This window comes from Crocodylus siamensis, chromosome 3 (assembly GCF_052110815.1).
Source record: "Crocodylus siamensis isolate JL-2025a chromosome 3, ASM5211081v1, whole genome shotgun sequence".
NCBI classification, from domain to species: Eukaryota; Metazoa; Chordata; order Crocodylia; family Crocodylidae; genus Crocodylus; species Crocodylus siamensis.
The window spans coordinates 131,229,855-131,256,340 of record NC_143397.1 but is presented as its reverse complement, the minus strand read 5'-3'; the positions used below and the strand labels follow the sequence as shown (position 1 = coordinate 131,256,340).

The 26,486-nt window shown below is 42.4% G+C and overlaps 1 long non-coding RNA gene across 1 annotated transcript; it reads right to left on the bottom strand.

Moving 5' to 3' along the window:
* Nucleotides 1-2,747: 2,747 nt before the first annotated feature.
* On the bottom strand, nucleotides 2,748-7,599 carry LOC149868817 (uncharacterized). Its single transcript, XR_016441034.1, has 3 exons — nucleotides 7,354-7,599; nucleotides 3,346-3,389; nucleotides 2,748-3,248 (listed from the first exon to the last, which is right to left on the bottom strand). It is a non-coding gene; the product is annotated as an uncharacterized LOC149868817 (long non-coding RNA).
* Between the last annotated feature and the right edge of the window lie 18,887 nt (nucleotides 7,600-26,486).

The following is a 26,486-nucleotide window of genomic DNA, read 5'->3' as shown; positions in this document are numbered from 1 at the left end:
CACATGCCTTCTGTTTCTAGAGCAGTCACCTCATTTATCTGTTGCGCATAAATGATAAGATACTTCACTGGAAGGAAGGTTCAATTAATTCTACTCTGCAGTTAGTTTGGTAATCCATTTGATGCTCTGATCTGAACAAGTTCATTTTATTAATATCTGCAGGCACAGGAGAATGCAGCAGACTAATGCTTCTGAAGCAGAAAAGCTATACGACATGTCATAAATGTGATGTTACACATTTACTTCAGTTGTAAAAAAGTATTACTTTAAATTAAATTGCCATAAATTACCACAGATCAGAAGCAAAATGGAAACTCTGGTATGACCTAACACAGGATCATATATGTTAGATAGTTTTCAATGATTTTTGTTGTTGTTTTGTTTTTTATTTTACTGGAAGGTATTTGAAGAGAAAAAAAGCCCCCAAAACACATACGGAAGAGTGGGATGCTACAGAAAATGTAACGGCATTCAAAGTACGCTGGGAAACTTGCACATTTTCTTCTGTATGTTCAGAAAAGTTCAAGTCTTACTTAAGCTTATGCATGTCCCCCTTCTTATTTTGGATGCTGGGGGTAGTTAGCTAATACAAAACAACATTTCCTATTATTTATTGTTATTAATTTATTTACTTTCAGTCACAAGCACAAATGTTGCTGGCATTTTCCAAAGAGAAGAGCAGCCCTGGTTCCTGCTCAAAAGAGCTCACAATCACAGCATGTGTATTGTAACCGATGATTCACAGGATGTGCAGATTTCCAAAACAGCTATGTGTCTGGCAGTTTTAATTAAATGATCCACTGGAGATTTGAATTCCTTCAAACTCATTTGGTCTGGCCTCCAGCCAGTGTTACTATTCTAGGATCTAGAATAATTTAACTTCAGTCACCTTATATATTAATACAACATCCTCCACCCTGCATACAGCTCAGTGAGCTCTATATTACCTCCATCCAAGAGAGGTGTATCTAGTTCAATATTTAGGCTCCTGCAGTTTTGATGCAATTGAAGTAGATGCCTATTCCTAACACAAACTATCAAGCATAGTTATTTCACTCTCATCTCACTGACTCTGCTGAGGTCATGATAGGATGAGGAACTATACAATAAGGGCTAACTACGATAGACAACGTTAAATCAATACAATATAAACCAAGGAAGTTATATTTCTGGAGAAGACAAGGGTATGTTCCTTATGTGTTACAATGTGCGTGATTTTGATCTGCAGTCATGCCATCTAGTTCCTTCCAAACTTCTATGCTGGATTACATGAGTGTATTGGAGGAAGAAAAAAAAAAGTGGGGAGACAGTTTGACGTCATCTGTACTTATATCTATTTGTTGTATGCAGATTCACTAGATACAGATTTGGAATATTAATGTGTTTTATGTCAGTTAGCATCTTCCTACACATAATGTGTACACAGTATGATACAGGTCATCTTTGGGACAATATTTTACATTTTGGCCTGGTACTTGATCTCATTTAGCTCAATCGCAAATCAGGAAAAAATCTCTTTAAGCGTATCATGTGGTGGTAGCAACTAAGCACCAGATCCTGTTAGGCTTCCTGATTAATTTCAGGGCCTAGGAAGTTGGAACAAAAGGTCTCAGAGGGGTGGTAGATAGGGGATCTGCAACTAGAATATGCCTATAAAGCCAGAGCCAGAGTCTGGTATCTCCTCAGACTTAGGATACTTAATATCCTGATTATGAGCAAGGACATCGATAAACAAGTGACAGAAATTAACATAAGTGGTCTCATTTTATAAACATTTGAAGTCAAATGTTTGTAGTGGCAATTCCATTTAACTTGCCGTTTCATACCAGACACCTTTTGTTCACTTCCTCTTCAGTCAACATAGAGTTCAAGAGAACTTACACATGAATGGTAGTTTACATTGTAAGCAGCCAAGTAATGTCTCTGGGGACTGGTGGGTGGCTGAATGCAAAGCAATGATCTGTGATCTGTTCGAGGAGTGTTTTGAGGAGAGTTAGCTGATTAGCTGCTTCAGATGCTTAGTTTAGGAGCTGTGTGGGAACTGGGAGAGAAATTATTTTTTTTCAGCATGTGCAACCTAAAAGACAGAAGAGAGGTTTGTTTTTTGGGATTTTTTTTATAACAGCAGCTACAAAACAAGAGGCATTAAGCTGGCAACTTTGGATGGAATTCAAAGCAGAAGAAAGAAAAGAGTAGCTTCTTTCAGGTACACCACAATTTCTGGTACAACCAAGGTGAAGTTAGAGGAGCTACTCCATACTGTCACCAGTGAAATGTGAATAAGATCTGTTCCAAGCAGTTTAAAAGTATCAAGGGAAATGACTGTGTAGCAGAATGAAGCAGCAAGCTGTACTGATTTTGTTTACATGGGAACATAGCAATAAGCCTTTCAAAAATCAAAAGAACAAAGCTTAGTTGCCCATTAGCACGGAGCTGCTGTGTACCTGGAAAACAGGTCCTCATTAAATTATTACTCAGAGGCAGTGCTCAGTGTTGTCTTAAAGGGTGTATATACCTATAAAGTTAAAATATTTTATGTGGGGTCTACTTGGCCTTGGGGGAAATTCTTGGTGCCCCTCGGTTTAACTTGTGTCACAAGAGCAGGCCAATAAAAGGCCTGATGTTTTTAACTCTCTTGGTAATGACTGCCTGGAATTAGCCCACAGCCCTGTATATACTACTGTAAAACTACCCTGAAGAATTTTACTAGATTCATTCATATTTATTTTTTGCTCTGGAAAGGAAACCAGGCCTTGACAGAAAGCTGCTTAAGAAGAACAGCAAACTGATCTTGTTTTAGGAGCAGACTGTAACAGAGCTAGAGATGGCTAGAGCGATGACCCTGTTCCTTTTCCGTCATGGCAGGCTCTCCTCAGGGAGTCGGGGGAGGGATAGGGTCAGGGACAGGGCAGGGATAATCACTTACTAAACATAGCTTGGAGAATTCACACACCAGACAGGATTTAGGGGAACCAGCACCCGGCAGCCATAAAAAGATAGCAGTGGGGGCTACTCACTGCCCCCTGAGGCACATGGAGAGAAGACGTGTCCAGACAAGAGGCAAGCAGCTCTGAGGCTACCTGGAACGCCGAAGAAAAGCCACAGAGAAGTAGATCGTTCTGCGTGAGGATACAACCACGGCAGGACAGCCTCTCTGAAGCAGCTGGGAACACCCAAGAAAGACGTGGAGAACTGGAGCCAGCTGGGTGAGAGCACAACCACGGCAGTGCGGTCTCTCGGAAACTGTCCTGAATGCCAGAGAGAGCTATGAGGGAAGTGATTTCACTGGGTGATGGTACAACCACAGCAGAGTCCTAACCAGAGAGGTAAGACAGGGACACTTACCTGGGTGGCCTGTAGGACAAGAAAACGCTCTGGGGAAGAGGGATCTAGAAGAGGAAAAGATAAGGACTAAACTTTAGAAGCAGGAGCTGCTGGGAAGCAGGTAAGGGATAAGCGCATGGCTGGGCTCAGCACAGAGCTATTGCACAGGGTGCACCAATTAAAATGATTTCACTTTTACCAGCTTGTCTGGGTGATTTCTGCTACAGTCTTTCATTAGGGAATTTACTTTTCCTTCTTCCATCACACCAAGCCATGGCAGACCAGCCCCAACAAAAGAGAAGTCATTAATCAACCCTGGCCCAGTCACACAGACCATTATTGCTGCACTGGCACAGGAGATCTTACAGCACCTTCAACTCTCCAGTGAAATATGAAGTTTTCATTTCCACGTAGTAGAAATTTTACAATATTTGCATTCTCCTATGCCTGAGGAAGGGTGACTGTGCCCAAAAGCTTGCAAATAAATACTTTTTTTTGCAAATATCTATTTGGTCTTATAAAAGATATCACCCCTGCCATGAGTTCTGATTCCCTTGGCTTATTAAGGGTTTTGAGAAATTACCACCTGCTCTATACTCACATGGCACTGCCAAGTGAAGCTGTCAGTCAGGGCATGATGTGTATTGCAGTAAGATGCCCTGACTAGAACTGGAGCTTTGTGTATTAGACACTGTACATACACATAGTAAAAAGAAAGTCCTCACCCTGACAAAATTATAGTGTACAGAGAAGGTAGATAAAAGATGGGAGCAGAACAGAGGATGACATGATTTGTCTAGGATCATACCACGGATCAGTGGTAGAGCTGGTAATACAACCTGAAACTCTTACAGGGAGGTGCTGCTTTTACTTGCATCTTTCTACAGCTTCAGTTATCTCCTTGCAAGGCAAAATTACACCCATTCCAAGAAGTGAAGGCATGGTACAGTGAGTCCAAGGGAGGGTAAAGAAATACTGACTGCATTGGTCCTACCTAGCACTGCCTTCCACATTCAGCAATGCAGGTATATGTGTGAAGTAACTCCTCTGAAATCAACAGTTCTACAGTTTATACCAATGTAAGTTGCGTATAAATATAAATTACACTAGAGTTTGATCTAGGGAGTCCTAAGACTAGAATTTGTTGATTTATAATATTAACATTGAGGGGATTGCAGGAAGGGGACTGCAGTTTAGGCTCTCTAAACTGACAAACTTGCTCGGCTGAATTTTCCCCTAGGTAGGCAAAATTATAGACCACTGTAAGAAGGCAGCCATTGTCTCTGCTTGTTAAGCCTGGGTTTGTTGTTCCATCCTAATATGAGGTATTTGTAATGATGACTAATATAGCAATGCAAAGTTGCCTCTCATTTTCGGAGGCCATATGTCATTTTCTCCTCATTCCCCTGAGTTGTCTTCTCTATGGTGGGTGCCTTACTACTGTTCCATATGTGAAATCATAACCTCACAAGATGTGGCATATGAGTAAGAATCCAGGCAGTGCTCGGACTTGCAACACAATTGGTTCCTGAAAACCGCATCAAGTCAAAATGTTGTAACTCAGAACCATTTTTCCCATAGGAAAAATTGTTATAAATGGGGGATTGGTTCCTGAACCAAGGCCCGATACCCTATTTTCACCAAAAATAACCCAGAATTTTGTACTCAATCTATAATAGATGAGTAATATAGCTACATTAATGTATTCATCTTGTAAATAGCAATCATATCAATTTGGAAGGACTTCCTTGAGGCAACTTTGCTGGACTTTTTTAAAGGCTCTTGGTTGGATTTTTGAAGGGTTCTTTGCTGGAGTCTTCTCAGGGGCCTTGGCTGAAGGTTTTTTTGGAGTCTTGTCTGCTTTCTTAAAGAAAGTGTCCAAGGAAGTTTGGACACATGTTCTCCAGGGAGATGAGAGACTCAGCGAACTTGTTCACTGGTGTGGTGTGGTGTGGCGTGGGATCAAGTGTCATAAAGTTGAAACTGATGTCAGAAGGTTGAAACAGGCTGTCAATTTATAAATGCCGTAAGTGCCATTCGTTGTAACTCGAAATGTCTTAAGTTGAGGACTGCCTGTAATGCAATATAGGATGGATTTCACTGTTAGTTGCAGTACATGGTACTGCAGTATGTTAATTACTACATTCTCACTATCTGTTACAAAAAGGAAAGCTATTTGTGTGTTCCACCTCTGAGAACATTACCATAATTACAGGCACACCTGCAGACCCTACACTGCTCTTCCCTGCTGTAGGACACACAGGGGTCTGTCTGCCCACTTGTCTGTTCCTTCCTGGTCCCACTTCACCTCCCATCTCTTGCCTGCCATAGTTCATAGTTTCATAGTTAGTAGGGTTGGAAGTGACCTGAGCAGATCATCAAGTCCGACCCCCTGCCACAGGCAGGAAAGAGTACTGGGATCAGACGACTCTGGCAAGGTGTCTATCTAGCCTCCTCTTAAAGACCCCTAGGGTAGGAGTGAGGACTACTTCCCTTGGAAGTTGGTTCCAGATACTAGCCGCCCTGACTGTGAAGTAGTGCCTCCTGATATCCAGCCTAAATCTGCTCTCTGGCAGCTTATGGCTATTGTTCCTTGTTATTCCCGGTAGTGCTCAGGGGAACAGGGACTCTGCCTGCTGGTCTCCCTTGGACAGTTTATAGACAGCCACCAGATCCCCTCTCAGCCTCCTCTTGTGCCACGACTCATTGTTTGTTGCTGGGGGGAGGGCTTGTGGGTAACCTGGTCCATTTGACCAGGCTGGGGCCTTTGCTCTTTCGCAGTGCTTCCCTTTCAAGGGAATACTCCAATAGGCTTCTGAGGGCTTGTTGGGACTTCAGCTATCACAGTCTTTCCCTCTGGATGCACCTTCCACCTTGATCCACTGATCAAGATCTCAGCTCCCAGTTACTGGCCATGTCTTAATGGCCACCCTTCCTCGTGGTGGGGAGAAAGGGTTCAGCTTTACTATGGCAATCTCTATCCCTCAATTTCTGGCCCTGTTTTGTCCCTGCTGGGGCTCAGACCCTGGCCCCCTCAGCTGGAGCCTGCCCCTGATAGGGCTGAAAACCTGGAACATACCCCGGCACCCCTGTTCACGCTCTGATTAGGGAGGGGTTCCCCACTCCTGACCAGCCAAGCAGGGAATTGATAACACAGTGTTTATCACCTCCACCCAACTCAGTGTTTATCATCCCATTAAGAAAACAGAGGACCATTACCAGCTACTGTTGATTCTGTCTTTGTCTCAGCTCCCACAGCATGGACCTTCAGTCTCTGCTAAGCTCCAGCCTTGGAGCAGAGAGCCCTGCCCAGCCCAAAGGGTATGCTGGGATACTGGAGGAGTCTGGTTTAATTTAAACCAGCAAGAGGCCTGGGACAGACATTTCATAAACCGGTTTGACCCAAATCAGTTAAGTCTGATATATTACATTCAACCAGGTTTATCTCAAACTGGTTTCAGCCATTTTCAAACTGGTTTATGTGCACCGAACATCTGTTCTGTTACAGGTTTAAACCAGTTTCTGATCACTTAAACTGGTTTGTATGTAATGTCTGTCCCTAGCCTAAGAGGTAGTAAGAGGCTGAGATTGTCTTCCAAGATAAAAGCATATATTACAGGGCTGGGAAGCAAACTGTTCAGCAGTACTCCCTCTAGGATGCACCTACAAAGTACGTATAAAAAACAAATTACTAGTGGGCTGGGTGAGTGACTTGTTTTAAGACTAAAACCAAAAGCAGTTGATCTTCCTAGTGCTTTTGTTTTTGCCTCTTGTTCTTTCCATGGGCTTATTTCCTCATGTTTTTACATAGATGATGAACAACCTGTGAGATTAGATCTGGGAAGAGGGTTTCTGATTCACCACTGATTGTCCTGCCTTTTGTGATACCCTATCAGAATGTCATTCTTTGTATTCATATAAAGATAAGATGCAGGCCATGGTAAATTAGATCTAATAGTTACCTCACTGCCTGAGCCTTATTTAAAAAAAAATGAAGGTGTAAACATTACATTTTAAGCCATTACTTACTTCTTTATTTGGCTATGGTCCCAATCCCACAAACATGGAGCATTAAATGTAATGCTTACTTTCATGAAGAGTCCCAATGAAATCAATAGAAGTATTCAAGGTAGTACATGTGGGTTCAAGAATTTCTGACCAGCATGGTAGAAATTTGTTGATCTACAGATATAAAAGATCTGGTTGAAGGAGCATATTCTCTCTTCTGGCAATACACTTCAAGGCAGGTAGATGCAGATCACTGTTCTTTTTTTTTTTTTTTAAGCCTAGGGAAAAAAAGCACAGAGGAAAAACTATTAATATGAATTAAGGAGCCTGGCTTTTCCAAATCAAGAAGTGTGAATATCCGTACATACTGTATAGGAATAATGAGGTTACTTTTAAATACGTAAATCCCCTGAGGGTGCTCATTATGTCTATATTTTTTTAATTGACAGATACCTATAAAAATTAGGGTTCCATCAGCAGCTGGATTCTGTGTGTGCATCCATTGTTATTCCTAGTTTTTCACCACAAAATGTGCAAGATGATTTCATGCACGGCCAGGTTTTCAAAAAAGTTTAGCACCCAATAACTTCAGCTGAGCTACCCAAATGCATGGGTTTTCAATAGCCTCTCCTCATTGGAGATAATTGGTGGTAGGGATGTGTGTGTGGCAATTTTCCGTTAGGTATCAAAGATGGAGCTGAACTCTGGTCATAACTGTGAATGACGAGTACTTTTTATCTGCTATTTTTAACAAATTAATAAGAATTATGGTAAAACTTTGTGAATCCAAATCATACTGAACATTTATAAAAGATGTAAATAAATCCAAATTCCAGACTGAGAACTGGTGATGTATACCAGTGAAAACAGGTAACATTACTATGCTCCCACATTTGGGTACTTTTCAGCACAAATAAATCAGCTCTGCATTAAAGGAGAGTTAGTGAAGTGCTATGCAGTCTACTTACATATCCAGGGAGGATTGAAGATCTTCTTGCATACAGCCAAAGCAACTAAAGTTTTAGTGAAGTTAAAAATTCTAACAACATGTATTTACTATCTGTCATAATATAAAATACATTTTTAAAGGATGCAATCTATTAAAAATATTGGTGGATCAGAACAGGTACATTCATGACACTTACAAACACATCCCAGTGGAACATATGCAGAAAAGCAGCTGCAATTCATCGCATAATAGTAAGCAGCAAGAGTAGTGCTGATACATGAGAGCTCATTAAATCCAGGAATAAGCACTGTGGATGTAAATGTTGATAAGACTCCTAGGGAAGCATATCATTTATATTCAAAATTTAGCTCCATAATAAATACCCAGATTCAAATCTCTTTGGACAGTAGCTCTCAATAGATTTCTAAAAATGTACATTTATGGAGTAAACAAAATATCTAATGGTTTCCAGCAATATATCAGATTTGTTACACTTATGGGAATTCTGCTTATCAAATATTCATGCCTATGGTGCTTATGCAATACTGTCAACTTTCTAACTTGTGAAATAAATAAAAGCTCACTGGCAATTTGTGATAAGCAGATTGTTACATCTGACAGGGATGACCAAGCTTTTACAGAGATTATTAGCAGCAGGAAGATGAAGAAATGCCTTCCGAGAACAGAGAGAAAATTTAAAGGCACATTCCTTTCACTTAAAAAGCAGATATGGTCTTGATCTGGCTGCATATTTTATTAATTCCTTCACTCTTGTAAATAGCCCCAGTTATTTCAATGGGATCTATCTGTAGGTGTGAGGCTTGTCTATTGCAAAAGTCTTACTCATATTTCCACTACAGTAAGAGGTGGACTGAGTTACTAGATTACTTCTGGGGATTTTGGAAACAAATACATTCTCCTTCTGCATCCACACTCGTTATGAAGTCAAAGCTGCAGTTAAGAGTCAAACAATGATTCTGTCTCCTTAAGCAGGACCAGGTCAACAAATTCTGTTATTTGGAAACAAGCCTCGCTTTTCAGTGATAGCACAGCTCTAATATCTAGTCCAAATGCAAACCTTTAACGATCTAAAACCATATAGCACATACGGGGCGCATCTACACGTTGCCCTACAGCAACATTGTTACTGAGCCATATACTCAGTAGAAGGAAATGCGATTGGTAAAACAAGACCTACCCACAACAAACCCATGCTGGCTATCTCTTAGGATGTTGGCGTCGGCCAGTCCATTAAGGATGGCCTCCTTAATACACTTTTCTAGGATCTTCCCTGGGATAGAAGTCAGGCTGATGGGCCTATAATTTGCTGGATCCACTTTCCTCCCTTTCTTGAAGATAGGCACCACATTGGCCTTCTTCCGGTCTTTGGGCACTACACCAGAGCGCCAGGAGTTTTCAAAGATCCGTGCCAGGGGCTGGGCTATGATGCTCGCCAGCTCCTTGAGTACCCTGGGGGGTAGATTGTCAGGGCCAGCTGGCTTGAAGATATTCAGCTTCTCAAGGTCAGCATTAATGGAGGGCAGGGGATCTCTCTCACCTGGACCGCCATGTCCCGTGGTGAGCATGGGCCATGGGACTGATGAAAGACTGACGCAAAGTACCCATTTAATAGGTTGGCTTTTTCCTGGGCGTCAGTTGTCAGTTGCCCCATCTGGTTCAGCAGGGGTCCAATGTTGCCCTTGCTTTTCCTCTGGCTCCCCACATATCTGAAAAAGGACTTTTTATTGTCCTTAATACTCGAAGCTAGTTGGAGTTCAGTTGCAGCTTTGGCTTTCCTGGTTTGCTCCCTGCAGGACCAGACCAGTGCAGAATAATCCTCCTTGGAGGTGAGTCCCATCCTCCATCCTTTTTAGGCCTTTCTTTTTAGCTTCAGGACCTCTTCTAGATCCCTGGAGAGCCAGGGGGGCTGCTATGCCCTCTTGCTGCCTTTCCTCTGAGATGGAATAGACTTATCTTGGGCACTGAGGATCGCTCCCTTGAGGAGCAACCACTCTTCTTGAACTTCCCTCTCCCTGGGTTTGTGGTCCCTTAGGGCCTCACTGACAAGCCTGCTGACTTCCGTGTTGCTGACTGACTTGCCAGCTTTACGGCGGATGGTGAAGGTGATCAGCTTATGGTTGCAGTCACCCAGCTTCCCATCGATCACTAGGTTGCCGATTAGGTCATCCCCAGTAGCCAGTACCAGGTCAAGCAGTGCTTTACCTCTCATTGGCCCGTAGACTTCTTGAGTCAGGTAGAGGTCATCCATGCATGATAGGAAGCTTTGTGACCACTTGGATTTTGCTGAGTGATCCTCCGACGAGATGTCTGGGTATTTGAAATCTCCTATGACAACCATGGTCCTGGAGCATGCGGCCTCAGCCAGTTCCCGGGCAAACTCCTGGTCAAGCTCTTGACTTTGGGTGGGAGGTCTGTAGTAGACTCCCACCGTTGTGTCCCCTGTGCCATGTTCCCCACGGATTTTAACCTAGAGGGTCTCCAATTGTCCACCCTGGTTACCAACATCAGCTTGCAGGGACACGTAGCTTTCCTTAACATAGCGAGCAACACCCCCACCCCTTTTATCTACTTGATCTCTCCTGTACAAGGGATAGCCATCTGTGCCAATCATGGGTGGAGTCCCACGAGGTTTCTGTTATCCCTGTGATGTCATAATTATTTGCATTAAGCAGACGGACGAGCTTCTCCTGTTTATTCCCCAAGCTCTTGGCATTTGTGTACAGGTAGGCAAGTGTCCCCTTGGAGGCTCTTGCCTTGCCCACAGATTGTACCAGGGATGGGGTAGGGGTGGGCTCCCTTAAATGCCTTGGCCTGCTTGCTTTGCAAGGGTTGCTCAGTGGGCCAGCAGTGGCGGTAGTCCCCCTGTCCCCCAGCAGGCTTAGTTTAAAGCCTGGTGGAGCAGGTCAGTCAGCCTGGCTGAGAAGAGCCTCCTCCCCAGGGGAGAGAGGTGGAGGCCATCTCTTCCCAGCAGCTCACTGCCTCTCTCGCCAAAGAGCGGGCTGTGGTCATGGAAGCCAAAGCCTTCCCTATGACACCAGCACTGCAGTCTTTGGTCAACTACGTGGATCCTCCTCTCCCTCCTCAGCCCATACCCCGAGACTGGGAGGATCAGAGAGAATATCACCTGTACCCCCAGACCCAGCTCCCAAATCCCTGTAGCACCTTATGACCCAGCTGGGAGTGCTCCAAGCCGTGTCATTGGTGCCCACATGAATAAGGAGCATGGGATAGTGGTCTGTGGGCTGGAGGAGCTTAGGAATCCTCTCCGCAATGTCCCGGATGTGGGCCCCCAGGAAGCAGCAGACTTCCCGGGCTAAGGGATTTTAATAATTAATAATTTTAATTGCTTCTTTTAACCCCTAGTGTCCAAAAGATTTTTTTTTGCAGGATTCCTGCTTCTGATATGTTCTAAGAGCTTCTTGCTTTTAATACCTTTATCCATTTGCCCTTCTGTAATATGTCAGTGTCCCAGGGGTGGCTGTGATGCCCCCTGCAGGCTCCATGACTGTGACCCACTCTGCCCTTAGGGTGCTTTCCTGTCTCACCTGCCATGCTCTGATGGAAATATAAATGGGAAGGCTGCCCAAAGGCCTTTGTATGGCCTCAGTTCAACTGGACCCCGCCAGTCTTTGTCTGTGCCCAGGCCCCTCTCCAGGCTTCACTGGTCCTTAGGCCTCTTGCTGGGCCTCACTCCATAACTGTGCCACCAAAGGGCACCTCAAGCCTTAAGGGCTAATTGCATGGCTGCAAATCCATCCTCCCCCACACCATGCCCCATGCCTCATGGGTGTGGGGCTTCAGCCTCTGCCCCTTTAGCTAGGCCTTCTAGACAAGGCTATCAGACATGGCTCTGAGGCTCTATCTCTCATTTACCCTTTTGGGTCATGGGGCCCCAAGTCCCTGGTCTGCACCCCTCCTTGGTGCTGAGCCCTAGGCCCCTGAGTCTGTGCCTTGTACTATGCCCACTCTGGGCTCAGTACTCATTAGAGGCTTGAGCCTGCCCTGGCAGGGCTCAAGGTGGTTATGTGCTCGGTGGGCACCTCCTTAACCACCCCTTACAGCCCCATCCCAAACCTCTGGTAGAAACAGCAACATAAACATAAACCCCCAGATTATATGGCTATAACATAATAATAGCAATGGAAACAGCCCTCTTTGCCTTTAAGAGGCCAAATCTTTACCCCTAGTATAGCGTGCCTCCCAGCCGGAGTACCTGGTGAACTCGCGGGGCCTCACTATACCTACAGGCAGCAAAGCAGACAGTCAAGCATCCCTGGGTGGCTCTCCTGGGCAGGAGCTCCTTCCCCTGGCAGCTTCCAAGGAGAGACTCCCTTGCTAGCTCCAGCCTTGGGCATCTATGTTCCCAGGGTCCTGCCTCCATCCGATCAGCAGACCACTTGCAGGTGTCTGCTAACTGCTTCATTTGCCTTATAGCCCTGGCAACTGGCAGCTGCTGCATGCCTGCCCTGCAGTGCTCCCTGGCTGGGCTGTCTTTCTGTTAAAGTAACAGAGAGCCTAGGCTTGGTGCCGGAGAGGGGCACAGACACATAGGGGCCTGGGCTCTCTGTTACACCTTCAACTTCCATTTTACTCCTCCTAATTTCCTCCTTACATATTGCCTGCTATAGTTTATGTTCTTTCTGAAGGATCTCTGTTTGGCTAGAATAACCTCCTGACCCCTGCCATTTAGACGTGTTGTTGGTTTATTTCTTTCTGTATTGAATGGTATGCATGCCTTCTCAGGCTCCGTTATTGTCCCTGTAAGCAACACCCACATCAGATCTAAGAATTTTATTATATCTTCCCTTTTGACTTTAGGATTTTTTAAATTTTCTCTCTCTTTTACAATCTTCTTTTCTAAAACATAGTGTCACTGGGATATTTTTTGGTACATTTCCTTCCTCAACGATGTAAAATTATTCTGTGGGTCATATACAGCCAAATTCTCTTCACTGCATCAAGGGACATGGGAACAGAACATATCTGCAATATTTAAGATCCCTATGAATTTTAGACCATCTCCTATTTACCTACAGCTTGTTGTGTATTTGAACAAACTGTGCAAAACCTATAGTGAGAGCATCAAGCAACTGCAAGGATAGCTTTTGCGACAGAAATAAATCTATCTTGTCTGCCGTGGCAGGCAACTACCAATGCAGACAGGTGCCCTCTTTTTTTCCCAACGAGTTTCTTTTCTCTCCCAATTCAGGGGAGAAAGGACTAGGGTACTCATGGGTCATCACTGAACCATGGGCCATGATCAAAAATGCATTTGAGAGAGACTTCCTTCTTCTAAGTGCAGAAGCAGTTCCACAATGATGGCTTTGAAAGAGTATCAGAAGCAGGGGGGTTGCTTCCTACTCTATGCTCTATGTTTGATACCTTTCTTTAGTCTAGCCAACAAAATTAGTATCAGTGGGAATCAAAATATTTACCTGAGTCAGTGGAATTATCCATCTGTAATTAGAGAAAAGATAACTCAAACCTGACTGTGTTTAAATGAATGAAGGCAAATTGGGAAGAAGTCAGTTAAGTTAATGGAATGACACCAGAGTAAGCAAGCAGACAGTTGGCCCATTAATGTCTATCCCACAATGTATATAAGACTGATTCTTCATTGTCCTGCACCAGAGTAAAGCAAGAGCAAGACCCTACCAAACCCAGGTGATGATGTTTATGCCTCCTTCACATGTATGTAAGTGTGTAAGAAGATGGAGAATTAGGGATTATCAGAAATTCTGGGAAGCCAAAATAAAGGGAACTGGGATGGATGGAATTTCTTCATGAGACTATACTAGGAAGTTCTAACGTATGATGTGTGCCTTATTACTTTTTGATCCAAATATTGAACTAGTATTCACAAAGGTAAGTGGAGTGACTCCCTTTGTATAAACATATTTTTCAAGGAGAAATCTTTGAATATTTTCCAAGGTTTTCAATGATTTTGCTTTTCGTGGGTGCATCCAGATGCGTGTGGAAGTTTGGTTCTCCAGGGCTGCCTTACGCCACCGCTTCTTGTCCCCAGGGAACACCCATGCCATACACACATTGGCACGTGGCAAGCTACACCAGAAGGCATAGTGCTGGCCCCAGCAGCCTTACCTGGGGTCCTGGGGGCCTCCCAGAGCTGCAGCCGTGGTGATCCTGCTGGGTGAAACCTGGCCAGCAGCTGCAGTGCAGCACTGAGTGTCCTTTCTTCACTTTTTAGCAGTGCATGCAGGTTTTTTTTTCTGTGGTTTTTTTTTTAACCCTGGATATCCAGGGGTCAAAAAACCAAAAACCACAGGAAAAAAAAGTCAGAGCAGCGCATGCTCAGGGACCATGTCCTTTTAGTGCAGAGAACTCCGGACTGTGTGGTGTGTGGCACTGCAAATGTGTTTGCAGTGCCACATACCACATGACTGTGCTTGTCTGGACGCACCGTATGACTCTAAATGCCTTCACTTCTAAGTGTTATACCAATATTTTCACATGATGAAATGCTGACTGATACCTTTTCAATCATGTATGTTTCCCTAACCCCCAAAAGGCTTAACCATGTCAGATTTATTTTCATGCAGATGCTGTAACTGTTCATTCTTTGTCTTTGGATCACTTAACAGGTCCGTACAAAATTTTCAGTTGGTCTGCAGAGTCTGGCAACACACCCTATCATTTTCACTATTAGCTACTAGCAGATGTTTAATTCATTGTGAATTCTAAGGGCTAAATCACAGTCTATCCAGGTCACTCTAATGTAGGGGACAGGGAGCACTGTACTAGCCAATGAGTAGTGAAGGAAGGTGCTAGGTTCCACTAAAAGTCAGGACCCATTTGCACAGATCATCTCTGTCTGAACCATTCAACCTCTTCCTCCCCACACCTGGCATTACTTTTGAAAGACTAGCACACTCATATTCTTCCTGTTTGCTGTTTCACTGTCATCTTCCCCCACTACTCTGTTAAACTCTGGGAAGGTGAACCCTCTTGGGAGTCTAAAAAATGGTGGGGGAAAACCAGTGCAATGATACAATACAAGCAAGAACACAAACACACCAAGAAGTAACACAATCTTGGCTTCATTCTGAGGGAGGAGGGAAGTTTGACTGTTTGTCACAACTCAGAACAGCCTCTGTTTTATACTAATGGCCTTAAGGGGCAGTTTTTTGCCAGCCAGCCACTGCAAGACTGTGATGCTGCTTTTGACAAGAACACTTCACAGGAGCCAGGGGAGGAACTGGGTATCTGGCTCCCTTATGCAAATCAAAGAAACATTCAGTAACTCAAATTATATGCTCTTTGGGGCACAGACCATCTTTCATAGATTTCATAGATTTTTAGGGTCAGAAGGGACCTCAGTAGATCATCAAGTCCAACCTGCTGCCTGGGGTAGGAAAGAGCACTGGAGTCAGATGACCCAGTCAGGTGCTTGTCCAGTCTCCTCTTAAAAGGATCTCCTCTTAAACATCTGCAGGGTAGGGGAGAGCACCACCTCCCTTGGAAGCCCATTCCAGATTCTGGTAACCCTAACCGTGAAGTTCTTCTTGATGTCCAATCTAAATCTGCTTTTTATTAGTTTGAGTAACTAGAAACTTTCTGTCCTCTGTTTGTACAGGATACATCATATGGAGCCCTAATCCATGACTGGGACTCCCTGCCACTAGCTCAACAAAAATAATAACCACCGTAAGACTTACAGTAGGGATTAGTGCCTATGAGTGCAAGTAGTCCCATTAAGTCAATTAGCTACAGCCTCAGCCAAGAAGCCACGGGCTGGCTTGTAGCAGAGACTGAATTCTCCTGGTGATGACCAACTGGCAATCCTTGGACTGTGTGCAATGATAGGAGAGGTGGAACTAGTCTCAGCTCAGTACACAGCCAGGCAGGCGGCTACACAAGGACAACCAGTGGCAATGTTACAATTAGCTACTCACAGTAGTCAGCTTTGGGCAAGGAAAAGTGCTCACAGGATCAGACCCTAAAAAATGTTCTGCTTTCAGCATTTGAGACTTATTTCCATACCACACCTACTCAATACAGGAAATGAGCTTCACCAAAAAACAATTATACAGAGAATATGTTGCAATGTTCCTCAATAAACAAACCCACTTGGATTAAAAAATGCAAATAAAACCAGCCTAGGCACAATAAATGTAAATGATAAATCAGTAAATGATTTTTAACCTGAGGCTGTTTTAGTGGGAAGGATGGAAAGGCAGTGTGTGTGACAGGAGGAACTGTACTCTATGCAGTGGCCTTTCTGCCTCCACTGATAAATTACAGGCATGCCATTCTTTGCATCTATTCTCTGTCTCTCCATTTATTAGGACAATGAGGCTTCAGCAAAAGTGAATAAACCTATAATTAATAGCTTATGAAAGAATTAATTTACCCATAGCATATTCACCCTCAGCTTGTTTTTTGTGCTTCTGCTTTCTTCTACATCTATATTTTCATCTTCAGTATTCCTTATTTCTTGCTTCTATGATTCAATTCTTTTTTAAACATGACATGAAATAAATATGCTTTCAAGATGTGTGGGTAAGTAGTAAATTATACTACTTACTAGGTCAAACATATAAGCTATTGTGGCCAATGAATATCTCTGTGTGAAAACACATCATGGTAGTATCTCAGCTATACTACTGATTCCACCCCCTTTCCTTTTTTCATGGTTCATTGTTGTACTTTGTCATCTTTATGCTGCTTTTCCCCCCTGAATGTCATCTCTGAAAAATTAAACAAAAGATAATTACAGGAAAACCAATACCTTATGTATTAGTTTTCAACTCAAGCACACAGTATAAAATACATCCATTGTATCATATGCAATTACTTATGTTTTAAAATGCAATGTAATAGGATAAGAGAATGGAATATATACTGCTACGTTTTCACTTTGGGCTTTTTTTAACAATGGGTATGGGCTAAGGTATGGAGAACAACTGATGGGAAAACAAAAACAAAAAAGCAAAAATAGCCACAGAAGTAGGTAATAAAACTATTTATTGCTAAGAACTTTATCAAGCAAGGAGCAGGAGTTCCTGGGCTCTGATCAAGCCACACATTGATGGACATGCTTAATTTAAGCATATGAATTGTTCCATTGAAGCCAGTGGTTCTAATCATGAAAGAAGATGCTACAGGATGGAGCACTATGATTTGAACTACTCCCTGTGATTAAGCTGCGGGATGAGGGACTATGTCCTATGACATCAATTTACTACACTCACAATTTATCCTGGAAGTATAAAACAAATATTCTTCCCAATAATAGTCTGGAAAATAGAAGTTTTCAAGTTTTTCAGGCACTTCCTAGGACTACACCCCTATCAAACAAGAGACAACCTGCCAAGCCAGAAAAGGTATGAATGAGAAATATGCCTGGAGCAATATCACCTTGAATTATGAATTAATCAGATCTCACAAGCTGAGCTTGGGTGTTTCAGGCTTCTCAGGGGAGCTCAATTTAACTGAAAGATTTCAATAGTTTGAAACAAAATTATAGCTACAATTTATTGAAAAAATGCGTATAGTTACATTGCCTAGTGTTGGAGTACCACAAAATTGAAGTGGATTTTCAATCTGATTTAATTCATTCAAAATGATTCCTGTTGAGTAATTATCTTTAATAAAGATCTGTCAATACAATTTTCAGCTATTGTCACTTGATATCAAATAAAAATTATGCGGTATAATGGGTTCAGGTGCACAAACTCAATATAACATGAAATTCTTGTATGATAATCAAGTAAAATAATAGATGAGGAAAACAAAAGAACTAAGTAAAGATAATAATGAGAGTCCTTTATATTGCAGGACTGAAATATCACTAATAATTTTCCATATTTCTCTGATGTACATTCTGGATGAACTCTACCTGATTATGGTGTGAGATATGTTTGTTTTATGAGAGGAAAACCAGATCCTTTGATTGGTATAAGTTAGCACAATGAAGTTAATAATGCGTGTTAATTTACATCAACTTAGTATTTGGCCTAGAAAGTCTAAAGTGAGTACAAGTTTATTTAGTTACTTAAATTCTTTGTAGCAGGAAATCATTAACTGGGGTACTGGCAGAACAGCCTAACTAATCCCAGCAAAATGACTCTATTAAACCTTTTTTGAGACCAGGAAGGATAATTTAAAAAATGAAAAAGAAATTGTTCAATAGGCAAAGATTGACAAAAAGGTGAAGAGTGGAATTTGGCAACCTACAGCCTGTGGGCTGGTTCTGGCCCATGGTGTCATTGAATCCACCCCATGGATGTGGGACTTTGGTGGCAAGTGGTTTAAGCAGTGGGTGCTCTCCCCCTGCCACCACAGGTAGAAGTGCTGGCTGCTGGTACTTTCCCATGGCTGCCAAGGGAGAAGCACTGGCTGTAGGCAGGTCGTAGCACCTTGCCACACACCCTTCTCTGACTCAAGGTGATTCATTCTGGCACACGGTTGGAAAAGGTTGCCAACTGCTGGTCAAGAAGGCCAATTCGTGTTTTTTATGAAGAAGAACTTTTCAGCCATGACCAAGTGACAGGACATAATGCCAGTAATAAACCATAGAGAATGGTTTATTTATGGATTAAGGTTACATGGCCAAAACTGATCCCAGGGAAAGGGAAGGAATCCTGAATATGTAGTTATGCTGCAGCCTATACAAGGATCTGAGAAACCCCTCCTGAAAAGCAGCCAGTGGCTGACAAATGTATTTTTCAAGAGTATAATGACCCCATACACTCTACTAGATTGTTTACAAGAAATCTAAACAAAAAAGGACCTTACACTGTAGTCTACTGAGTAAATACAAGACTTGCTTAAAGTGAGACAGAATAAAAGACCCTTTGAGCCACAATGGCTCAGCATGCTGGAAAATCAACCTCTTAAATCGTGTTTAATTCAAATTTAGGAGGCCTACCTTTAGCTCCCCAAGCTTGAACATGTAGGGCATGTCCAGACAAGCATGTACATGCAGTTTAGAGTGCTGCAGACTCATCTGCAGCACTGAAAACCACACGTGCTGCCCTGGGAGTTACCCAGCACCCCAGGTAAGGCTGCTGGGGCCAGCCCAGGTGCTGGCCCTAATCTTCCCTACCCCACACAGGGCAACTAGCTGCACAACAGAGCACACACAAATGGGCATTCCCTGAGGACAAGTAGCAGTGGCACAACTGTGTGCTACTGCTATTTGTCCCCAAGAAAACACATGTATGTGGTCATCTGGATGTGCCCTTAGAGTTAGATGACCTACTTGGCTTCACAGAGAGCATGTCTACACATGCAATTAAGGTGACTGATTAAACTCCAGTGGAGTTTGTGCCAGAGTTTACTGCTCCTGGGCCCCATGTTTACACATGCTCCTGGGACTGCAGCATGTTGACCTGAGTGAAAGCATCTCTGGCTGAGAGGAGACCTGGCGAACCTGGCATGCCTCAGCCAGCCCCACCAGTGTCTACATGTGCATTGCGACGCACTAAATAATGCTGCTGTAGCTAATTAAATGGCAGCATTTATTAGTTTACTGTGGCCTAATAGGGCTGCACTGAGAGGCTCTGCAGTAAACATCTCATGTAAACACTACCAGAGTGAATCAAAGCTGGGAACAGAAATAAGCCTATATGCTGGATCACACTGCTTCTTGCTCACATTTCAGATGCACACACTGGTTGTTGTAACTGTAAAGCAAGGAAAGGAATTTTCACACAGCAACTATGTCTCCAGTTAAGCAAAATATTTGGAAAATATGAAACTGACCACTTATTTCCATATTAGAGTCAGTTCTTATTTTATCGATTTGTTTTACTGGAAGATGTCTACCAACCTTATGTTTTGATGGTGTGGGTTTGGTGGGAGAAGAACTACAGTGGGAGGAGGGGAGTCTTCAAATCACTCTCCACATCTCTCAACATAGGTAGCCTATGTTTTCTCTGCAATATGGCTATATTTAGCTGTCACTGTTTACCATTACAACTATATTGTGCTCCCTTAACAAACCATAGAAGAACTAGGTGTAAAATAATATAAGTAGAAAATCCAAAGCCAGTACCACTCAGAGCCAGCAAATTTAAGTATGGATCTGCCTCCAAAGTAAATAGTGCAGAGGCATGAAAGGGTGTGACTTCAGAGAGTAAAATCTAGCTTGGTGCTCTTACAATATAAAGTGAATGTTACAAATGAAACCTCTTTGCTGATACTAAAAAACTGCAAGTGGTGGCAACTTAGGCCCAAAACAGAAATGGATGCCAGCAGATGCTCTTGATTCTTTTTTAAAAACTTGAATCTGTCAGAGCATAAGAACAAGAGCATAAGAACAAGACCCAAAGTCTCTGGGTTTGTATACACATGCTATAGTGTAGCATGGAGATACCCAAGCTAGTTGGCTTCAAGTTAGCTTGGGTTCCAGAAGCACTGCAGAGGGACCAAGTGGGCTAATTCACACTGCTGCTTGGCAGTTTAAATGAGCTATTGTACTACCACAGACAGGCTGATTCTGGTACCTGAACTGACTTATCTATACTACACTGCAGTATCAACACATCTGTCTGGGAAGCTCTGTCTCTAGAAGCACAATTCTCAATTAAGCTGCAATTCTCAGTTACTTCCCTTGTAAAATGCTAAAAATCCCTGCTTTCTGACAGCTGTTGCTTGAATTGCCTTAGTGTTCTCCTTGGCTTCTGTTCCTCCATTATCCAGGATAGACTTACCAATACTGTGGATCAGGTCAGACAAGAAAGAAAGTGATTTTATTGTTATGCTTGCCCTCTATGTGACCAGAGATCAGGGTAAGTGACATTAATACATTACCTAATAAAGCTGGTTACCAAAGGTAGAAAGTAAGATATCACCTGCAATTCCCTATTTATTGATCCAGAAGCCACAATAGAATGGATCCCAATGTTGAGGTATAGTATCATTATCCATTGCAAGATATTGGAGCAAATCCTCATGAAATCCTATTCTCTTGTTCAACTTGCTAAATTTATTTGATATTTAGAGGAGGGTAGTTAAATTGCTTTTCTTCCTCTTTAACTCAGTATCATGTTGCACTTGCTCATTAATTTCTTCATATTTCCCGACAGCAATTTTGCAAGATCTTTTTCCCTGAAATAGTTCTGTGACCATCAACATATATAAACACATAGATTTATTTATGTGTCTACAGACCACAATAGAATGCAATAATTTTAATACCATAGGAGAAGGGGAACATCAAAATGTCATTAACTTTTGGTTGGACCTAAAGCAAGTTGCAATCCATGATACATTAAATCAGTTTTTATGAAACAGAAAGCATTTTGCTGTATTAGCACTTAGTAGCACAGAAGTTTAGGGAGAAAAACAGCAGGAGCTAAATTACCAGTATGCAAGCATAGAATGGCTGTAGAATACCAAGGAAAAGAAACCACTAAACAAATTATTCAATGAAAACAAAAATATTTGCTGAATATAATCTGACAGTTTAATTTAGCACAGATGTTACCAAGTGGTTCTCTCTTTCTCAAATTTAATTTAGTGATCACTACTGTGCATTAAAAAAAAGGGTGTTTATGAAAACACGTACACACACACATGCACGTGCACTTTATGGGCCAGATTCATAAGGGGGACATACATGCTAAATCCAGGATGCAGTAGGCACAAGTCAAGCAGCCATAGTGGGGTCAGATCCAATTACATTTCACCTGTGTACTGTTGCCTGTTTATAATATATGTAGCCAGTAGAAGTAAATATGAAACAACCAGGAACAACTTTCCATGGACTATACTGGATTATAAAAAGCTAATGGCTTACTGGGATGGGAAGGAGAAGCTGAGCTGGAAATTTTGGCAAAGGACTATGTTTTATTGGAGGGACATGGCAGAGAAAGGAGGTGGAGACACCAGTCTTCTCTTATATGCTTGATGTTACTATAATGACTAGGTAATAAAAATATTGAGATCCAGGGACACAGATTAGATCTTGTGTGTGAGTTCTCTCACTGGCTGTACTAGCAACAATACTCCAAACAGTTCAGAGTACAACTGTGACCCCCATTCTACTGTGAACAAAGTGGATAAGAGGGAAAAGGAGCACTTGGGAGTCACCATAGTATCATTTAATGTCATCAAGCCACAATACCATCTCACCTGAAAACCAACATGATAAGTACACCTATCTAAATAATCACTAACTTCTATAACAACCAATTGTCTTTCTGATTATAAATAAATAAGAAATTATTTAACAAACTTTTTTTTAAATGTAGTATTAAGCTTTTCTGGGACTACCTTATACTCTTGCAGCATGACTTATCAATACTCAACCTAGAGATGTAAATACTGATTTAAAAAAATCTGTTTAACGCATTGTAATTACAATAGTTAAACAATGATCAGTATTATAACCCCCAAAATGGACCATGTGGGGCTGCTCTGTGCTACTGCCTGGCCTGTGGGGTACCTGGTTCCCATTCAAGCACCAGCAGGGCACTTCCAGTCACCACCCCCCAGCCCCACACACCAAGGTATGGCAGAGACGGGGGCTCTGACTCCCCAGGGCCATGTCTCTCAACAAGGCAGGTAGGTCCCCTCTGGACCTGGGCACAGACAGGCCAGGGGAGTGGGTGAGGCATGCCCTTGAGCTGAGCTGCAGGCCTAGGGGAGCTGCCCCATGCCCCCTTACCTCCACTTTACCCCTGTTATGCCCTACAGCTGCTGCAGGTCTGGCTGGGGAGCACTTGCGAACACCACCAGCAGTGGCAGCTGCAGCAACAGAAGGTGCTGCATCTGTGGCAGGCAGCAGAGGCCTGCCTGGAGCCCAGGCTCCTTGTGACAGGCAACAAGGAGGCTGCAAGCAGCTGTACTGGGATCTATCGAGCTGTGCCTGTCTGGTCTCAAACATCCAGTCACGTACCACGCGGCCCGGATGTTCAGGGGTGTTAGTCTGTCCATCCCTGCTGTCCCACCGAGTGGATGTCTCTATCCCAAGTCTCTCCACATGGCTTCCCTTCCTCTCCCCTTCCCTGCCAGACTGCACCCCACCCTGTGCTAAATGATAACCAGTATGCTATAACTGGTTATCACTGGGCTTCTGGGTTAAATGACCAATTGTTTAACTGTTCACATCTCTAATTCAACCTTCTAAAAAGCAGCCAGTACATGCCCCAGTATGACCATAGGCAGACAAGGTTCTTTGGGTGAACGTGATATCTTTTGTTAGATCAACAAAAGTCTACCAAAGACAAAAATACCCAATTACTATAACACACACACTCTCACCCTGTCTATACTGAATAGGAGCTTCCTTTGAGTCAAATATTTATCTTACTCCAGAGAAAGAATACCACATCCACCAAATTTTGCAAACCCTTCACTTCTTTTTCATGAATATGTTATCTAACATCATATATAGGTTTGTATGTATGTAGGTATGTACATGTGTGTGTAGTAGTTTACATAATTTACAATAGTATGTAAATATATATATATTTACTTACTCATCAATAAGTCCACAAAACCAAACCCATCTCCCACTTATCCATCCACCAACACTTTCTATGACAAATACCATTAGTAGTTGAGCCCCACTACCTACACCCCTCCCAACAAAGAACCAAACTGAGGCAGACTGGATTTTTCAAGGCACACCAGCACTTCTTTCCTTTGATCACATACACGTAAATCAACTGTAGGGGCATGAATTTCCCACAGTGCCCTGCATTACATTCCCAGCACTGAAAAGCTACTTCAACAAATATGCCATGCAATTCTGATACAGCTAACATTGTGAATACAGCGGCTGCATTTGTTGACAATTCTTACTGGCTATTGTCAGCAGCCAGAGTTAAGGTTTCATTATTTTTTATTTCATATTTTCAAAAGTTTGAGATTTGTTGAACCCAGTGTTCTGGAAATGTCCAAGATGCTTCCAGGCAACCTTGTGTATGTTTGTTTTTTTAAACTTTTGGCCACTGAATATATATACAGAAAGAATATAAAATGTGATCTATTTCTGACTTTCTATACTACTATTATCACTTTCAAATGTTCCTTGCTTATCTGTCAGCTGATCCCCTATTATTCCAACTGGGTACAGCAATTAGCATTTCTTGAATATTCTCCACCAAGGCCCTATGGATAAGGTCACCTAAAGGACTTTTTTTTTTAAATCAGTTAACATTTTGATATTCTTTTTACAACTATACTAATATATTCCTGGGAAGAGCATGTATGCATTTAGGATTTGCACACAGAGGCTGTTGCTTACTGTTATTCCTTAAATACAACTCATCCATTCAGGGTCTGGTGCTTTTAGACTTACACATTATAATTATTGAATAATATTATTGTATGTATCTGTATAAAACAATTTACAGCCTTATCTTAGGCCCACTTCTCTTGGTTAGCTTCATTTTCATTCCTTTACTTCTTCCTCATACTCTCAGTAACAAGCTCTGTCTTTTCTGTGTACAAATCAAAACTTTTGGCTATTTTTGTTTTTGTCGCGGGTGTTGTCTGAATTTGGGCAGAACAACTGGCATTCTCATAGCCCTGAATTTTCTGGAGAAGATAACAAAATATTATCATGTACCTATGATAGCACCTCATTGGCACATCCTGCTCATTGAGAGCTAACTAGGCAAGATTGCAGCTCCCAAAACATGCTAACCTGCTTCAGAACAGGCATGAATGCAATAGGCAAGCCTTCATGCCATTTTTATTTGGTAACTCCAAAGATGTGTTATGAAGGTAAAATTTACATCAGGTTCAAAGGGTTTCTATATATCAAGTGGCCTGTATGCACATTAAAGGCCTGATCCCCTAAATTCACACTGACATTATTGGGAACTGAAGAACTTAATAGGATCGGAAGAACTTTGTAGAAAATGGCCCCATGAGGTAAATAGGAGATTATGATATTCACTCAGGCCTGACTCTGTGTGGCCCCTTCTGAGAAAGGGAACAGCAATGGCAATTAAGCTACTTTTGCACCTACCCAAATTCTGGCTTTTCTACAGGCTAGCTGCTAGTGGACCCCACAGAGTAAGTTAGAGCAGCATGGCACCTACTCTAAATTTCCACTGGGACTGCTGAACTCTAAAATGTTTGGACAAGCCTGCTGCCTCCCTTCCCAGCTATAACCCATGCTTGCATTGGGTTAACTAATACTAGGCACAATGGGCTCCTATAGATGTGCAGGGAGCCTGCTCCCATGTGTTGGAAACCCAGTGCATTGGGGCAGGTTTGATTAACTGAGTCTGCTGGAGCACAGGTGCATCACATGTATCAGCTGCATCACATGTATCAGTATCCCCCTGCTGAAAAAATGGCAGCAGGGCATTTTGAAATAAAACTCATTTGATGAGCTTTAGTTCGAACTGCTCTGCCATCATTTTTTCAGTGCAGGGATGCTGATACATGTGACACACAGATGCTTTTAATTAGTGCATTTCACTAATTAAAGTGCCCGGAGCTGCATCCCAAAACATACAAAAATGCCCAATCTGCTACAGCAGTTTAGGGGCTGGTATCTGGCCTTGATCTCCCTAGACTGGTTAACACTGATATTCATTAACCTGTTTGCAGGTTCTTCAGTATATCAGTGATGCTAATATTTGCACTGTGTCAACATTGTTTGCTGTTAGACCTCTTAGGAAATCAAGGCTTTGAAATGAATGCAGAATAGAATGCCATTTGCCCTTTAATTAGTAATCAGATCAAACATTTAATACATAGCAAAATAATCAGAGAGAGGCAGAGGCCAGGTATATAAACTAGGTTTCTGCCTGATTGGCCAAGCCTTCTCAGGATGGCATTGACAAAATTTGTATGCATTCATAAAACTGCATATTTGAAAGACTTGGGGAAAAGTAAAGGGCAAGAAGAATTTTTTTTTAAAAGAGCATTTTTCTGTCTCTTACAAGCTTATAGTTGCTCTCTGAAGGCCAACCTTCGTCTCTCAAAAATCATAGATTTTACTATTAACGTTAGGACTAGGATATCGTCTATGCATATTTCTGCTCCTTAAATTAACTATTAAAATCTGATCTCTGAATTCAGTGTCTTTACCTCCCACATTCAGCAATTAAGACCCACTCTCTATGAATGAGATCTTCAGAGCTACACATATGTACATGCAGACTCCTGGAAGTGTCCAAGAAATACAATTATGGAAAAAATGTGTGCACTATAAATAAATCTTACTGAGCATCACACCTCACCACATTTCAGA